We start from the raw sequence: 17731 nt of genomic DNA on the forward strand, positions 1-17731 counted from the left end.
TTTATTTTTAGTATATCTGTGTATTGTGTTTTCTTATGATATTGTGCATATGACACTAGTGGTACTGTAGGAGCTTCACTCGTCTCCTAGTTCAGCCTAAGCTGCTCTGCTAAGCTACCTTTTCTATCAGCCTAAGCTGCTAGACACCCCTCTACACTAATAAGGGATACCTGGACCTGATGCAAGGTGTAAATACCCCTTGGTACTCACTACAAGCCAGGCCAGCCTCCTACATTGGTTGTGCAGCGGTGGGATAAGTACTTGCAACTACTTACCACTTTGTCATTTTGTACTTTTCATAAGAGAAAAATATACAAAACAAGTTCAGTGTATGTACACCTAACCAAAAAGTTTTGCGTTTCTTCTCTTACTCTTTTTACTAAGTGCTGAAAAGTACCTCTAAACTTTCAAAAAGTTTCCAAAAAGTTTTAAAAGTTTTTTCTGTTCTTTAAAAAGTTCTGAAACTTTTTTTTCTTTTTCTGTCCCTTAAACTCTTGTCTATCATGTCTGGTACAGGCCAAACTCTTGATCTGGCCAGCATAGCTTATGACAACCTTAGCTGGAAAGAAGCAAGGAGTCTCTGCATAGATAGAGGTTTAGGGGTAGGGAAGAATCCCTCAAGACAACTGTTAGTTAATATGCTCATTGAACAAGATAAGACCTTAGTTGGCACATCTGGTGAGAGATTAGCTGATGGTTCCCACTCTGATTCTGGGGACCTTCCCAACCTGCCCCTTAGCAGGCCACCTAGCATAGCTGGTACTAATGTGACTTCTCATCACAGTAAGAGTGTTACTTCTCATCACAGTAGGAGTGTGACTTCTGTAGGCCAGGTTGTTAGAGTGCCATCTGTTAGGGACAGGTCTCCCTCTGTCCATTCACACCATTCTTCTGTGTCAAGGCATGCCCAACCCACCCTCCCTGAAGACAGAGTGTTAGAAAGGGAACTCAGTAGATTGAGAGTGGAAGAGTCCAGGCTGAAGCTCAAAAAGCAACAGCTGGATTTAGATAGACAAGCATTTGACTTAGAAAAAGAAAGGCAGAGGTTGGGGTTTGGACCCCATGGTGGCAGCAGCAGTTTTCCAAATAGTCATCCTGCAAAAGAGCATGATTCTAGGAATCTGCACAAGATAGTTCCCCCTTATAAGGAGGGGGGTGACATTAACAAGTGGTTTGCTGCACTTGAGAGGGCCTGTGTTGTACAGGGGGTCCCTCAAAGGCAGTGGGCTGCTATCCTATGGCTATCTTTCAGTGTAAAGGGTAGGGATAGCCTCCTTACTGTTGAGGAAAGTGATGCCAATAATTTTACAGTTCTTAAGAATGCAATTCTAGATGGATATGGCTTAACCACTGAACAGTACAGGATCAAGTTCAGAGAAACCAAAAAGGAGTCTTCACAAGACTGGGTAGACTTTGTTGACCATTCAGTGAAGGCCTTGGAGGGGTGGTTACATGGCAGTAAAGTTTCTGACTATGAAAGCCTGTATAACTTAATCCTAAGAGAGCATATACTTAATAATTGTGTGTCTGATTTGTTGCACCAGTACCTGGTAGACTCTGTTCTGACCTCTCCCCAAGAATTGGGAAAGAAGGCAGACAAATGGGTCAGAACAAGGGTGAACAGAAAAGTTCATACAGGGGGTGACAAGGATGGCAAGAAGAAGGATGGTAAGTCTTCTGACAAGGGTGGGGACAAATCTAAAAATGAGTCTTCATCAGGCCCACAAAAACACTCTGGTGGGGGTGGTGGGCCCAAATCCTCTTCAAATCAAAACAAAGAAAATAAACCATGGTGCTATTTATGTAAAATAAAAGGCCATTGGACAGCTGACCCCAGTTGCCCAAAGAAAAGCACCAAGCCTCCTACCACTACAACCCCTGCTGCTACACCTAGTACCCCTAGTTATAGCAGTGGTGGTGGGAGCAAACCTACTAATAGCCAATCCAAGGGAGTAGCTGGGCTCACTTTTGGTAATTTAGTTGGGGTTGGTCTTGTTAAGGAGACCACAGAGGCTGTGTTAGTCTCTGAGGGGGCCATTGATTTGGCCACCTTGGTTGCTTGTCCCCTTAATATGGATAAGTACAAGCAACTTCCCCTAATAAATGGTGTCGAGGTTCAGGCCTACAGGGACACAGGTGCCAGTGTTACCATGGTAATAGAGAAACTGGTCCACCCTGAACAACACCTACTTGGTCACCAGTACCAAGTGACTGATGCTCATAACAACACACTTAGCCACCCCATGGCTGTTGTAAATCTCAACTGGGGGGGGGGGGGGTTTACTGGTCCAAAGAAAGTTGTGGTTGCCTCAGATTTACCTGTAGACTGTCTACTAGGGAACGATTTAGAGACATCAGCTTGGTCAGATGTGGAGTTGGAGGCTCATGCAGCAATGCTGGGCATTCCAGGGCATATTTTTGCTTTAACCAGGGCTCAGGCCAAAAAGCAAAAAGGACAGGGTGACTTGGATCCTGGAAGAATGGACCAAGTGCTCCCTAAAGCTAGGGTTAGTAAAGATAAAACACTACCTACTATCCCTCCCTCTACAGTGGATTCAACTTCTGAGGAAGAAGAATTTCCCCCCTGTGCAGAACCTACACCAGAGGAGCTGGAAGCAGACACTGGTGAGCTTTTGGGTGAAGGGGGGCCTGCCTGGGAGGAGCTGAGTGTGGCACAGCATACCTGTCCCACACTAGAGGGTCTAAGGCAGCAAGCTGTCAAACAAGCAAATGGGGATGTCAGTGACTCTCACAGAGTTTACTGGGAGGATAACCTTTTGTATACTGAAGCAAGGGATCCAAAACCTGGAGCTGCCAGGAGATTGGTGATTCCTCAGGAATACAGAAAGTTCCTCCTAACTCTAGCCCACGACATTCCCTTAGCTGGACAATTGGGGCAAATGAAAACTTGGGACAGGCTTGTCCCCTTGTTTCATTGGCCTAGAATGTCAGAGGACACAAAGGAATTTTGTAAGTCCTGTGAAACCTGTCAAGCCAGTGGCAAAACAGGTGGAACTCCAAAGGCACCCCTTATTCCACTACCTGTAGTTGGGGTTCCCTTTGAAAGGGTAGGGGTTGACATAGTTGGCCCCCTTGATCCTCCTACTGCTTCAGGCAATAGGTTTATTTTGGTGGTAGTGGACCATGCCACCAGATATCCTGAAGCAATTCCTCTAAGGACCACTACAGCTCCTGCAGTGGCAAAGGCCCTCCTGGGAATCTTTTCCAGGGTGGGCTTCCCAAAAGAGGTGGTATCAGACAGGGGAAGCAATTTCATGTCTGCTTACTTAAAGGCCATGTGGAAGGAATGTTGTGTTACATACAAGTTCACCACACCCTATCATCTACAAACAAATGGACTGGTTGAGAGGTTTAATAAAACTCTCAAAGGAATGATAATGGGACTCCCTGAAAAACTCCGCAGGAGATGGGAAATCCTGTTACCTTGCCTCCTTTTTGCTTACAGGGAGGAACCCCAAAAAGGAGTGGGCTTCAGCCCCTTTGAACTCCTATTTGGACACCCTGTGAGAGGTCCTCTAACACTTGTGAAGGAGGGTTGGGAACAACCTTTAAAAGCTCCTAAGCAAGACATAGTGGACTATGTACTTGGCCTAAGATCTAGAATGGCTGAGTACATGAAAAAGGCCAGTAAAAACCTTCAGGCCAGCCAAGAGCTCCAAAAGCAATGGCATGACCAAAAGGCTGTTTTGGTTCAGTACCAACCAGGGCAGAAAGTGTGGGTCTTGGAGCCTGTGGCCCCAAGAGCACTCCAAGACAAATGGAGTGGACCCCACATTGTTGTTGAGAAAAAGAGTGAAGTCACCTACTTAGTTGACTTAGGCACTGCCAGGAGTCCCCTTAGGGTGCTCCATGTCAATCGCCTGAAACCCTACTATGACAGGGCTGATCTCACCCTGCTCATGACAACAGATGAGGGACAGGAAGAAGAGAGTGACCCTCTCCCTGATCTCTTCTCTTCCACAGAACAAGATGCTCTAGTGGAAGGTGTAGTACTGGCAGATTGTCTTACTGCTGAGCAGAAAGACCACTGCATAAATCTCCTAGGTCAGTTTTCTGAACTCTTTTCTACTGTGCCAGGCACCACTTCTTGGTGTGAGCACACTATAGATACTGGAGACAGCTTGCCTGTCAAAAGTAAGATCTATAGGCAGCCTGACCATGTCAGAGACTGCATAAAACAAGAAGTGCAGAAAATGCTTGAACTGGGAGTGGTTGAGCACTCTGATAGTCCATGGGCCTCTCCTGTGGTACTTGTACCAAAACCTCATTCCAAAGATGGAAAGAAGGAAATGCGGTTTTGTGTAGACTATAGAGGTCTCAACCAAGTAACCAAAACTGATGCTCACCCTATACCCAGGGCAGATGAGCTCATAGATACACTGGCATCTGCCAAGTATCTAAGCACCTTTGATTTGACTGCAGGGTATTGGCAGATCAAGTTATCAGAGGATGCAAAAGCAAAAACTGCATTTTCAACCATTGGAGGGCACTATCAATTCACAGTAATGCCTTTTGGGTTGAAAAATGCACCTGACACTTTTCAAAGGTTGGTGAATACAGTCCTGCAAGGGTTGGAGGCTTTTAGTGCAACATATCTAGATGATATAGCTGTCTTTAGCTCCACCTGGGATGATCACCTGGTCCACCTATGGAAAGTTTTTGAGGCCCTGCAAAAGGCAGGCCTCACTATCAAGGCTTCAAAGTGCCAGATAGGGCAGGGCAAAGTGGTTTATCTGGGACACCTGGTAGGTGGTGAACAGATTGCACCACTTCAGGGGAAAATCCAAACTATTATAGATTGGGTTCCCCCTACAACTCAGACCCAGGTGAGAGCCTTCTTAGGCCTCACTGGGTATTACAGGAGGTTCATAAAGAACTATGGCTCCATTGCAGCCCCTCTTAATGACCTCACATCTAAGAAAATGCCTAAAAAGGTATTGTGGACAGCTAGCTGTCAGAAAGCTTTTGAGGAGCTGAAGCAGGCCATGTGCTCTGCACCTGTCCTAAAAAGCCCCTGTTACTCCAAAAAATTCATTGTCCAAACTGATGCATCTGAATTAGGGGTAGTGGCAGTCTTATCACAACTTGATTCTGAGGGCCAGGATCAACCTGTTGCTTTTATCAGCAGGAGGTTGACCCCTAGAGAAAAGTGTTGGTCTGCCATAGAGAGGGAGGCCTTTGCTGTGGTCTGGGCACTGAAGAAGTTGAGGCCATACCTGTTTGGCACTCACTTCATTGTTCAGACAGACCACAAACCTCTACTTTGGCTAAAACAAATGAAAGGTGAAAACCCTAAATTGTTGAGGTGGTCCATATCTCTACAGGGAATGGACTATACAGTGGAACATAGACCTGGGAGTACCCACTCCAATGCAGATGGACTCTCCAGATATTTCCACTTAGACAATGAAGACTCATCAGGTCATAGCTAGTCTTATTGTCCTTCGTTTGGGGGGGGTTGTGTAGGAAAGTACCATCTTGCCTGGCATGGTACCCCCATATTTCACTGTATATATGTTGTGTTAGTTGTATGTGTCACTGGGACCCCGCCAGCCAGGGCCCCAGTGCTCATAAGTGTGCCCTGTATGTGTTACCTGTGTTATGACTAACTGTCTCACTGAGGCTCTGCTAATCAGAACCTCAGTGGTTATGCTCTCTCATTTCTTTCCAAATTGTCACTAACAGGCTAGTGACCAATTTTACCAATTTACATTGGCATACTGGAACACCCTTATAATTCCCTAGTATAGGGTTCTGAGGTACCCAGGGTATTGGGGTTCCAGGAGATCCCTATGGGCTGCAGCGTTTCTTTTGCCACCCATAGGGAGCTCTGACAATTCTTACACAGGCCTGCCACTGCAGCCTGAGTGAAATTACGTCCACGTTATTTCACAGCCATTTACCACTGCACTTAAGTAACTTATAAGTCACCTATATGTCTAACCTTTACCTGGTAAAGGTTGGGTGCTAAGTTACTTAGTGTGTGGGCACCCTGGCACTAGCCAAGGTGCCCCCACATTGTTCAGGGCAAATTCCCCGGACTTTGTGAGTGCGGGGACACCATTACACGCGTGCACTACACATAGGTAACTACCTATGTGTAGCTTCACAATGGTAACTCCGAACATGGCCATGTAACATGTCTAAGATCATGGAATTGCCCCCCCAATGCCATCCTGGTATTGGGGAGACAATCCCATGATTCCCCGGGTCTCTAGCACAGACCCGGGTACTGCCAAACTGCCTTTTCAGGGGTTTCACTGCAGCTGCTGCTGCTGCCAACCCCTCAGACAGGTTTCTGCCCTCCTGGGGTCCAGCCAGGTTTGGCCCAGGAAGGCAGAACAAAGGACTTCCTCAGAGGGAGGGTGTTACACCCTGTCCCTTTGGAAAAAGGTGTTAAGGCACTCTGGAAATGCTTTCATGGGCACAGATGGTGCCCATTTCTGCATAAGCCAGTCTACACCGGTTCAGGGATCCCCCAGCCCTGCTCTGGCGTGAAACTGGACAAAGGGAAGGGGAGTGACCACTCCCCTGACCTGCACCTCCCCTGGGAGGTGCCCAGAGCTCCTCCAGTGTGCTCCAGACCTCTGCCATCTTGGAAACAGAGGTGCTGCTGGCACACTGGACTGCTCTGAGTGGCCAGGGCCAGCAGGTGACGTCAGAGATTCCTTCTGATAGGCTCCTACCTGGGTTGCTAGCCTATCCTCTCACCTAGGTAGCCAAACCTCCTTTTCTGGCTATTTAGGGTCTCTGCTTTGGGGAATTCTTGAGATAACGAATGCAAGAGCTCATCAGAGTTCCTCTGCATCTCTCTCTTCACCTTCTGCCAAGGAATCAACTGCTGACCGCGCTGGAAGCCTGCAAAACTGCAACAAAGTAGCAAAGACGACTACTGCGACCTTGTAACGCTGATCCTGCCGCCTTCTCGACTGTTTTCCTGGTGGTGCATGCTGTGGTGGTAGTCTGCCTCCTCTCTGCACTAAAAGCTCTGAAGAAATCTCCCATCAGTCGACGGAATCTTCCCCCTGCAACCGCAGGCACCAAAGAACTGCTTCACCGGTCCTCTGGGTCTCCTCTCAGCACGACGAGCGAGGTCCCTTGAACTCAGCAACTCTGTCCAAGTGACTCCCACAGTCCAGTGACTCTTCAGTCCAAGTTTGGTGGAGGTAAGTCCTTGCCTTCCCACGCTAGACTGCATTGCTGGGAACCACGTGTTTTGCAGCTACTCCGGCTCCTGTGCACTCTTCCAGGATTTCCTTTGTGCACAGCAAAGCCTGGGTCCCGGCACTCTAACCTGCAGTGCACGACCTCCTGAGTTGTCCTCCGGTGTCATGGGACCTTCCTTTGTGACTTCGGGTGAGCTCCGGTTCACTCCACTTCATAGTGCCTGTTCCGGCACTTCTGCGGGTGCTGCTTGCTTCTGAGAGGGCTCCTTGTCTTGCTGGGCGCCCCCTCTGTCCCCTCACGCAATTGGCGACATCCTGGTCCATCCTGAGCCACAGCAGCATCCAAAAACCCTAACCGTGACCCTTGCAGCTAGCAAGGCTTGTTGGCAGTCTTTCTGCACGGAAACACTTCTGCACGACTCTTCACGACGTGGGACATCCATCCTCCAAAGGGACGTTTCTAGCCCTTGTCGTTCTTGCAGAATCCACAGCTTCTACCATCTGGTGGCAGCTTCTTTGCACGCACAGCTGGCATTTCCTGGGCATCTGCCCACTCCCGACTTGATCGTGACTCTTGGACTTGGTCCCCTTGTTCCACAGGTACTCTCGTCAGGAAATCCATCGTTGTTGCATTGCTGGTGTTGTTGTTTCTGGCAGAATTCCCCTATCACGACTTCTGTGCTCTTTGGGGAACTTAGGTGCACTTTGCACCCACTTTTCAGGGTCTTGGGGTGGGCTATTTTTCTAACCCTCACTGTTTTCTTACAGTCCAAGCGACCCTCTACGAGCTCACATAGGTTTGGGGTCCATTCGTGGTTCGCATTCCACTTCTAGAGTATATGGTTTGTGTTGCCCCTATCCCTATGTGCTCCCATTGCATTCTATTGTGACTATACATTGTTTGCACTGTTTTCTGTTGCTATTACTGCATATTTTAGTATTGTGTACATATATCTTGTGTATATTTGCTATCCTCATACTGAGGGTACTCACTGAGATACTTTGGCATATTGTCATAAAAATAAAGTACCTTTATTTTTAGTATATCTGTGTATTGTGTTTTCTTATGATATTGTGCATATGACACTAGTGGTACTGTAGGAGCTTCACTCGTCTCCTAGTTCAGCCTAAGCTGCTCTGCTAAGCTACCTTTTCTATCAGCCTAAGCTGCTAGACACCCCTCTACACTAATAAGGGATACCTGGACCTGGTGCAAGGTGTAAGTACCCCTTGGTACTCACTACAAGCCAGGCCAGCCTCCTACAGCAGCCATCATAGAGGAAATAAATAATTAAATGAGCTAAGACAGAGCAAGCTAAGTAGGTTAAAAGTCACTAGGTGACGGGGGCACGAGTTTACAAGCCTACGGCTAAGCTAACTCCTGTTATCCCATTAAAACAAACTAGGATTCACTACACCCTCCCCATTGCCATAACAGGTATGATGAAGGTTCAGGAACCCAAACGCTAAAAAAGCTGCTTCTGAACTAAAAAAGCCAAAGGCAAAAATTCAGCTAATAAAAAGCTAACAAAAAAATAATCGTGGGTTAAAACACATTACAATAAATCTTTCTAAAAACACATACAGAGATGTTAATATCAACCATGACAAGTACAAAAAACGTCTACTATAATTGCATAATTTGGAATCGGGAATGGTAAGCAAATTCATCAAATTATGTGTTATACGCAGGATCTTGAAGAATGTAATCAAAGTCACCAGTTAAGGACCTCAAAAACGAGTCAACATCGTCCGAAGTAAAGTCTAGTTCTGGGCGGACAAACGGATCCACAGAGCAGACGTGAGCCATATTCATCGGTGCATCGATACTTGCTGCAGTGTCCTCATCCATGTTAGATCTTATAACGGAAGGCTCGTAGGTGGCCTCGCGGAGCAACCTCAGTCTCAAGGGGCATGACCGTGAATTAACCCTCATCGGAGACATCAGCAGTTCGTGGTCCACAGGAGATGTCGGTGCAACAGCAAGACAGACCATAGGCAGATGCTCAAAGAGACACCATATGCAACGGAAGACCGGTTGAACACACCAGAGAAGAGGCCGGAATGACAACGACCAGTCAAGCTCCAGTTCCACCAGCAAAGGTGTACCGAAGATCCGAATCATGCGCTCACGGCACAGCGGAGTTGGCGGGAGCGGCTCCATTGCTCTGTGTTGCTGGAAAGAAACAACCACCGCGAATCAGAAAAAATAGCAGTAGTAGTCCGCCAATTAAAGCCAAAATAATTGGAAAGCCACCGAACACATTTGAAAAGAGAGAATGGATGGCTGATGGGATGACTCCGAAGACAGTCTGGAAGATGGACACGAAACCAGACCCGACAGCCTTAAAGAAATGCACAATCCCAGTGGTGCTTGAAGCATTGAATATTCTCGATACCAGCTCTCCAAAGTGTTTGAGGAAATCGGTATTTAAAAGGGATTGTATCTCGGCTGATGATCTCGCAATCTGGAGAGCATACGTCTCTTTTGCGGATGTCAAGGCGACCTGTTTCTGAAACAATAGCGCCTTTAGTCTACTCAACTTGTCATAGTTCATATTAATAGTATCTATGTGGGGCCACATTTCAGACACTTGTATCTCTTGTGTGGGGGGAAACAAAACATGTCCACAACACGTAACGACCTTCGTGACTGAAATTGCGTAGGCAATTCCAGGTCGCAAGCCGCAACAGCTTTCATCGTTCAGTAGAACATAACTTCCATTGGAAAGTACATGAAACACTGGACGAATCAAGGGGACGGGAGTACCCTTCAGAAAACAGGCCAAATTCGCGACCCCCGCATTGCAAAGACCGTGAAGGGACACCTGTTTGCATATCATAGAATGACGAACAGCAGTCTCACATTCACTTCCGCTAAGAAAGACCTCCTGTTCACCGTTCAGACATTTGTAGTCAAAGGGCAACTCCGACTCTTCCTTAATAAAGCTATCTCCTAGCTGCTCATATCGTCCCACCGCAAGATGTTTCAGGCAGCTCGAGAAACGAAATGTTGAAATCGGTAAATTAATAATGCCGTGCAAGAGCCAGATAGTTGAAGGACTCTCTGCTACCGTGAAGGGCAACTTATCTAATTTCTCTACTTGAAGCAGGGTGAAACGAGCCTCCCTTTTAGCCATTGTCTCTTGTTCCCTGGAAAAATTAAAAGCAGTGAATAGTTCGCTCCCATTAATGTACTTCCATGGAATGTGGCCACTTTTCAGTGTCTGTAATGTCCAACCCAGCTGCATGATGGAACGTAGCTGCGTTTGCCCATGATATAACCGGGACAAGTCAGTCTGAGCGATATCAATAGCAGACAACACTATATTTGATAGTGAATAAATCCTGTTGGACAGCGTGTTCATGCCATTGTCGACAACAGCTAATGTTTTTTCCAAATTCTCCTTATCTAGTTGCCTTAAACGTGCAGCAGCCTCAATCTGGGAAAGTTTCCAAATTTCATTGTACATAGCATATAAAAACCGTTTTGAGCGCTGTTTTCTAGGACCTAACAGGAAATCCTGCAAGTCTATACTGTCAGAAAGAGTGTTCAGGTGTTGCTTAACCGCTGTCAACGTGTTTGTCTGCACCCATTGCTGGCACAGCTTACCCACACTGTATGTTGTAATTATACCTGTATGTTGACCTGATATAAAGCGAGGGTCAGGCCTGTGAATGGAAAACCCCCCTGAAGAGTTAAAAAAACGCTTACTACACTCATCAGTGTCAGAGGGCCAAACCAACCACCCGCCGGGACGGGAAAGTGAAGAATTATAGGTACCAGCCTTAACCATTGCATCTAGCCTGTCTTCTGAGACATTGAGAAATTGTTGCCAATCTTTAAACTTTGTCGGAGTAGGGATACTGGGCGTGTTCAGGTCTTTGATTTTCGCTAGACCCAGACATGACGTCTGCTCAATAGTGTCATTCAAGAAAATCATTTGCACAGGAATCAGGCAAGCTCGAAACAAAGCCTCGCTACCCTGTATCTGCCAATGTTGTGTCCCCCATACACTTTTCAAATCAATAGTATCTTTCCAATATTCGTAACCCTCAATCGAGAGCCGGGAAACAAAGCGATCTGAATAAATCAATTTCGTATCTGTTAGCAAAAGTTTTCTCATTTGTGCCGGAGGTATTTTAAAATAATACGACTCTGCTTTCTTTGTATCATGCCCAGTAAAGTATGTAAACTTATCGCTGTAATACTTTGGACTCCCAACCTGTGGTGTTGAACAGTGTTCCCATTGTGTGTAGTTCAAGAGAGGCCTATATCTAGTTGCACGGTGTAGGTAGTGATGTCCCCAATTGTTATAGCAGAACATTTCCCCATAATTCATTGTATAATCATATACATCATCACTTCCAAAAGCGGAATAGTCCTTCATTTCAGTCAGCATAGAATCAACTGTTTGGACATCCCAATCATCAGAGACAACATTAGGTGTAATAACATCAGACATTGAAATTTTTAACACATACGGTATTTGAATAATCTCTGTAGGCCCATATATATCGAATGGAACTTTGTCCCACCCAATCCCATCGGCAATTGGTATAGCTGTGATATTTACAGGGGACAAGTCTCGTCGGACCTTATGGGAAGAATGATGTGGTGTTAAAATTTCATCAACAGGCTCCACAGAGGAGCGATCAGCAATATAGTGACCATTAATCAATAAAAAGAAAACAGTCACAAAACCAATCCATAAAAACAATGCAATAAATGTCAGACAGAACCATAGATAGTTCCATGGGTAAATCAAATAGTTCTTCTTAAGCCATCGATACAGCTTACTACTTATCGAAAGTTTCTCAGTCACCCCCGAGGATGAATCCGAAGAAAAGTCATCAATGTCAATGAAATAGCCAGAGGAAGTCTCTGCAAACACAGGACCCGCTGAATTCTGATCCACCGTTCGTGGAGGTACTTGATAGACGTCATTAGTCGTGGAAGTGTTTGTGTAAAATACAGCCAAATCCTGAAGCGGGGTGGTCCCCGAAGTTGTTACTGGAACCAACAAAAGCTCATTCTCTGCCCTACCCATGGTCGAGGAAGTGTCAGGAACAGCAGTTGACATAGTTGCATAGTCAGTAGTAGTGATGTTCATCCTACTATGTAGATGGATGTCCTGTTGGGTAGTGAGAGGGGATCGGGAACTACCCAAGGGACCTCCTGGTCTACTGTGAAGAATCGGCCACATGGTGTAACTTGATGTCATCAATGGAGATGAATCTGTTCGATTTAGAACCAGACAATAATGGAAGGATGACAGTCCTCGTTCCTTTTAAACCCAAGACCAGTACAGGTGCTCTGTATGATGGACCGAACTCTTTTTTCACAGCGATCTTCTCACGAACCAGATCCCCAACGTTAGGAATCCAGCCAGTCGAAGTTTTCGCCAATTCCCTTATTCCTAAGGTGGCAGCACTTGCAGATGATTTATCATCACAAAATTGTTGAAGCTCCTGTAAAACAGTGAGACGTTCTTTTATGTCAAATGGTGTTTCTGCTGCCACCATACCAGGGGCATCAAGATCAGGGACATACATAGGTATCCCAAAGAGAACCTCATATGGAGACTTTCCCCCCAAGGACCGTCTTGGCAGATTATTTAGTGCTCTCTGGACCCCATATAGGTGATGTAACCAACTACGGCCTGAACCTAATACTCGAGCTGTTAAGGACTGCTTTAGATCACGATTCCGCCTCTCCACGACCGAATTTCCCTCGGGATGGTATGGTGAGGAGTAATGGAGTTCAACGCCCATCGTTCTCATGGTGTCCCTGAAAGCTTTAAAGGCAAATGCAGGGCCCTGGTCTGAATCGAATGCTGCAACCGCATATGTACCGATAAAGATCAGCAAATCTTTTATAACAGTCCGGGCGTCAGCCGACCGCTGTGGCCATATCCACAGGAATCTAGAACAGGAATCCATAGCCACTAAAATGTATTTGTATGCACCATCTGGCTGTAAGGGACCACAATGGTCCAGGTACACACATTGGAGTGGCTTGTCTGACACTAAGAGGGATGTCTGCGGAGGGCGTTTGATATTTGAGCCCTTAATCTGCTGACAAATGTCACAGCAAAGGACATAGTTTTTAGTCCGTCTGCATAGACCAGGCCACCAGTATCGTTGTTGTAGAATCGTAATAGTGGCCTGTATACCAGCATGTGCAGAAGCGACACCCTTGTGTGCTGCTGTAATCAGCTCTAATCGCTGGTCTTCATTGGGGATTACGCGATCACCCACCCCAGGAATCGATGTATAAGCAACATTCTGTGCACTGATATGTTAAGTATAGTTCGTAGGGTATCCTTTCGGAAGGGGCTTGCGTGCAGCCGAAGCCTTAACGGCAACCAGTATTTCATTATCCAACCTCGTCCGAGAACGAGTCACTGCAGCCACAGAAGCCGTAGCTACTGATGCTTTGGCTGCTTCATCAGCCAATGTATTGCCGGCAACGTGTATACCTACACGTTGGTGTCCTAATGTATGAACTACATGGACACATGGTAGCTTATCCTTAAGATCAGCCACCCTTCCCCACAACAGTTTGTGTTTAATGGTGTTCCCTTTAGAATCTCTAAACCCGTTCAGTTTCCAATGATTGAGATATTCATTGTATGACTGGACGCAGTAATATGAATCACAGAAGATCAAAGTCTGTGTTCCTGGCTCAGTATGTTCGAGCGCTAGAAGAAGAGCCTTAAGCTCGGCCAACTGGGCTGTGCAGTCCCCTAAGGTCTGCGTGTAGGTATTGTGTGGATGGAAAACTCCGTCTTCCATTATCCCGCACACGGCCGCGCAAGCCGCCGAGTATTGATGTTTAGTACCTACAGCCGGTTGTGCCGACCCGTCAGTAGAAAATGATGGTATTATAACTGTCTATTGGCAAGATATGTAGAGGGGCCGGGTACTCCTGTTCATACTGGAGAAACTCCTGTTTCTGAAGTCTTGGGTCAAATACATAACCAACATCAGTGGCGGTCAGAGATGTTGCCCATTGAATCCAACGTGGATGTAATGCCTTAGCGTTCGGAACGCTCGCTTTAGTGACTGCCTCTAAGGCCGGCACCGGGGAGACAACAATAATGCGTTTCCCCTGGGCAAGTGGCCTCTCCTTTATGACGGCCATCTGAACAGCTGTCAGAATCTTTTCTGTAGGTGCAAAACGTTTTTCAGCATTGGAGTATAAGTGTGATTTGTATGCTATTGGCACGTGTCACCCTCATTAAAGGTGACATAGGTAAACCCAAGGGCACCAGCAATTATTCTGATGACCAAATTTGTTTTATTGTCACGTGTATATAAGTGTCTAGCTTCTAGCAAGTCCCGTTGTATGTCCCTAAGGATGTGTGTGTGTTCAATCGTCCATTTTCTGCTAGAAAAGTTGGGCTGAATTAAGTCATATAGTGGTTTGATGCGTTCTGCATAATCCGGAATGTATGTTCTGCCAAAATTAAAGAAACCCAGTAATGACTGTAATTTCTTAAGCGTGTTCGGAGGCTGTAGCTGAGCACACTTTTCTAGGAAGTGTGGGGCCAGGCTCTTCCCCTCGTTAGATAGTTCATATCCCAGGAACAATACACTAAGAAAGGCTATCTTGCTTTTCTTAAAATTAAATTTATAACCGAGGTCTGCAAATCCCAAAATGATCCGATCGACCCTCGCAAGATGAATGTCGAGGGCGTCATCAGTGAGATAGATATCATCCACATAGGACAATGCATCGGAATCAAACTCGTGCAAAATTGATGTTACACGGGCGGAAAATAGTCCTGGGCTATTTTATAGCCTTGGGGTAAACGACAAAAGCGTTCTGAGAGCCAAATGAAAATGCACTTAGGTCCCTACTTTCATGTGCTAAATTCTGGCAGAAAAACCCATTAGATATATCCAATGTAGTTTTATATTTTTTACGCACTATATTGTTTATCAGTGCTGTGCTGTGTGAATTTTGTATTGCGTATGTGCGTGTATGACTATTTAAGTGTCTATAATAAACCACTATTCTATATGAATGATCTGGTTTTGCAACGGGAAATAATGGATTATTCATCGCCGATGTACTGGGCTCAATCACTCCCTGGTACTCAAGTTGTGACAGAATCTCTGTCACCGGAGCTTTTGCTTCATGCTTAACAGGGTATTGTGGCTGCGGGTGGGGTGTAGACCTAACTGGTATAACATGACAAGGAGAGTCCTTGTCCCACCCTACATGATTACGGTATAGTGCAGGTGCCTGCGCTAAAGCCCATTCAGCAGCATATGCTTTTCTGTCTGCCTCCGGAACAAGATCGGAGAAAGAAGGCAAAATGACATCTTCCCCATGTGGGAGCTTGCGGACATGTTCAGGTGGCCAGTCTCTCTCGGCCAATAAGATATCACTAGTCAGTTCATCCCAAAATATCACACTAATAATGCGTTCCACGTCTCCCTCTATCTGAATTGTTAAATCATAAACCCGATCGGTGGAAGAACGCGGCCATCCGCTGTCTCAACCGCGATGTAATCGCTAGTTGCTGTCGCATCCAGATGATCTTTCAGACTCTGGCGACATCGTGACCTCTGCCGCGCTGTCCAACAGAGTCACGGCCCACTTCTTGTTCCTCAACAGTGTTCTCAATACTACTGGCATTTTTAACTGTCAGTGCTGCCACTTTCTTCTTTTTAAATTGTGGCTTTTGCTGAGGAGTCTTTTCTTCTTTTTTAATGGTAGACTGTGTAGAGTCTTTTTTTTCTTTCACGTATTCCGGACGTCGATCTTGACGGCCCCCTCTCTCGCTACATTTATCTGGTGCGTCCTGAAAGGAACGAGAAGGACGTGAATCAGTATATCTGTCTGGAGTTCTAATGTTATCCCTATTTCTGAGATTATACCTCCTTTCGGAGTACTCCGGATGTGGAGAATCAGCTCTTTTATTTCTCCTGTCTTTGAAATCTTTTTGTGTGTCCCAGTGCTTTTTAGAGCCCTCTTGTGCCTGCTTTGTACCTTCCTTATGGGTGGTACTTGGTAATGCCAATTTTTTAGGTTTGGCTCCCAAACTATCCCGTCCTATACTAGTATAGGTATCGGAAATTATTTTCGGCAGCTGTCTCTCTTGTTCCATATTTGGAGTTTCTCGGAGACGCTGGCGTATTGCCAGTGCCACCGCTTCCCCTTTAATATTACTTAGTATTATCGAGGAAACGGCGTCAAAGTTACGCATCAATTTCATCCCAAGATCCAGGGCCGGGGCAGCCCCATGCTCATTTTGTATTTGTTTTAACACTTCGGGTAAATTGGCAAGTGTAGGGGTACCATGTGTGGTAGTATAAACGGCAGCGAAGACTGTACCCCATGTGGCACATTCATCCACGAGGGAACCATCCCAAACGGCAAGCACATAGTGAGCAGTCTATGTTTTTCCTGTGGCCCGTATGGGGGAACACAGCTTCCAGCTGATTTGTTTTCTGGGCAATCCAGAACGGTATTTTTTCCCGTTCCGTGGGCACTTTACCCATAATAGTATGCACTGTTTGTGGATTAATCCCAGTAGCCAATTGATAACCACCAGCTACTGGCGGTGCTGGACGCGCTGGCGTTGTGTTCAATGTTCGCATTACAAACTGAACCAATCATCTATATAATGCCACTAATTCATTATATAGGACTTGTAAATCTGCGATCGGCATATTCTGTATGCCTGGGTGAGGTGTATATGTGGCAAACATAGGCCATCTAGGTCCCTCATTACTTAAAGGACCTAGCCTCACTCTTCGTAGTACATGTGGTAGGGCGCCTTCAAACCAGTTCTGATGCTCTTGATATGTGAGCGATATTTCATGATACTGGTATGCTTCGTACCGTACAGGCACGTTCGCAATGTCATATGTGTGAAATGTGTGCGTTCTTTGGTCAGCCTCAGGAAAGGTGACCCAACAGTAGAATGTTTCCATTTGGTATGCTTCAGTTGCTTCTATTATCATAGTAACATCCCCGCCCTCTTCTGTAAGGCCATGCGCTAATAAATGTTGTGTAAGTGCATGTCTAGCATTTGCAGGAATATCTATGGTATTAGCCATATTTGTTTAGAGAAACGGAACACCAATTAGGGGAAGTTTTTCCTTTTTATGAGTTTGAGCTCGAACAACCTACAGCTTAATTAGGTGTTACATGTTCAGCTGAGGAGGATTCTCCCAAAGACCACGGACGTCTCCGTATAATGGTACTAAAGGTACCTGTTGTCTGTGAGACAGTGATAGTCAGGGTATCCGTAAATTAGTGCCTAAACACCATCGTTGGTGGCGCCATGTCGTAGTTTGGACTCTTGCTGTGAGCAAGACTGCTGGTCTCAGGATGACAGTATTTTCGTTTGTAGGTGACTAAGGGGGTTATTCTAACTTTGGAGGAGTGTTAATCCGTCCCAAAAGTGACGGTAAAGTGACGGATATACCACCAGCCGTATTACGAGTTCCATAGGATATAATGGACTCGTAATACGGCTGGTGGTAAATCCGTCACTTTTCCGTCACTTTTGGGACGGATTAAC

This window comes from Pleurodeles waltl, chromosome 5, assembly GCF_031143425.1.
Source record: "Pleurodeles waltl isolate 20211129_DDA chromosome 5, aPleWal1.hap1.20221129, whole genome shotgun sequence".
NCBI classification, from domain to species: domain Eukaryota; kingdom Metazoa; phylum Chordata; class Amphibia; order Caudata; family Salamandridae; genus Pleurodeles; species Pleurodeles waltl.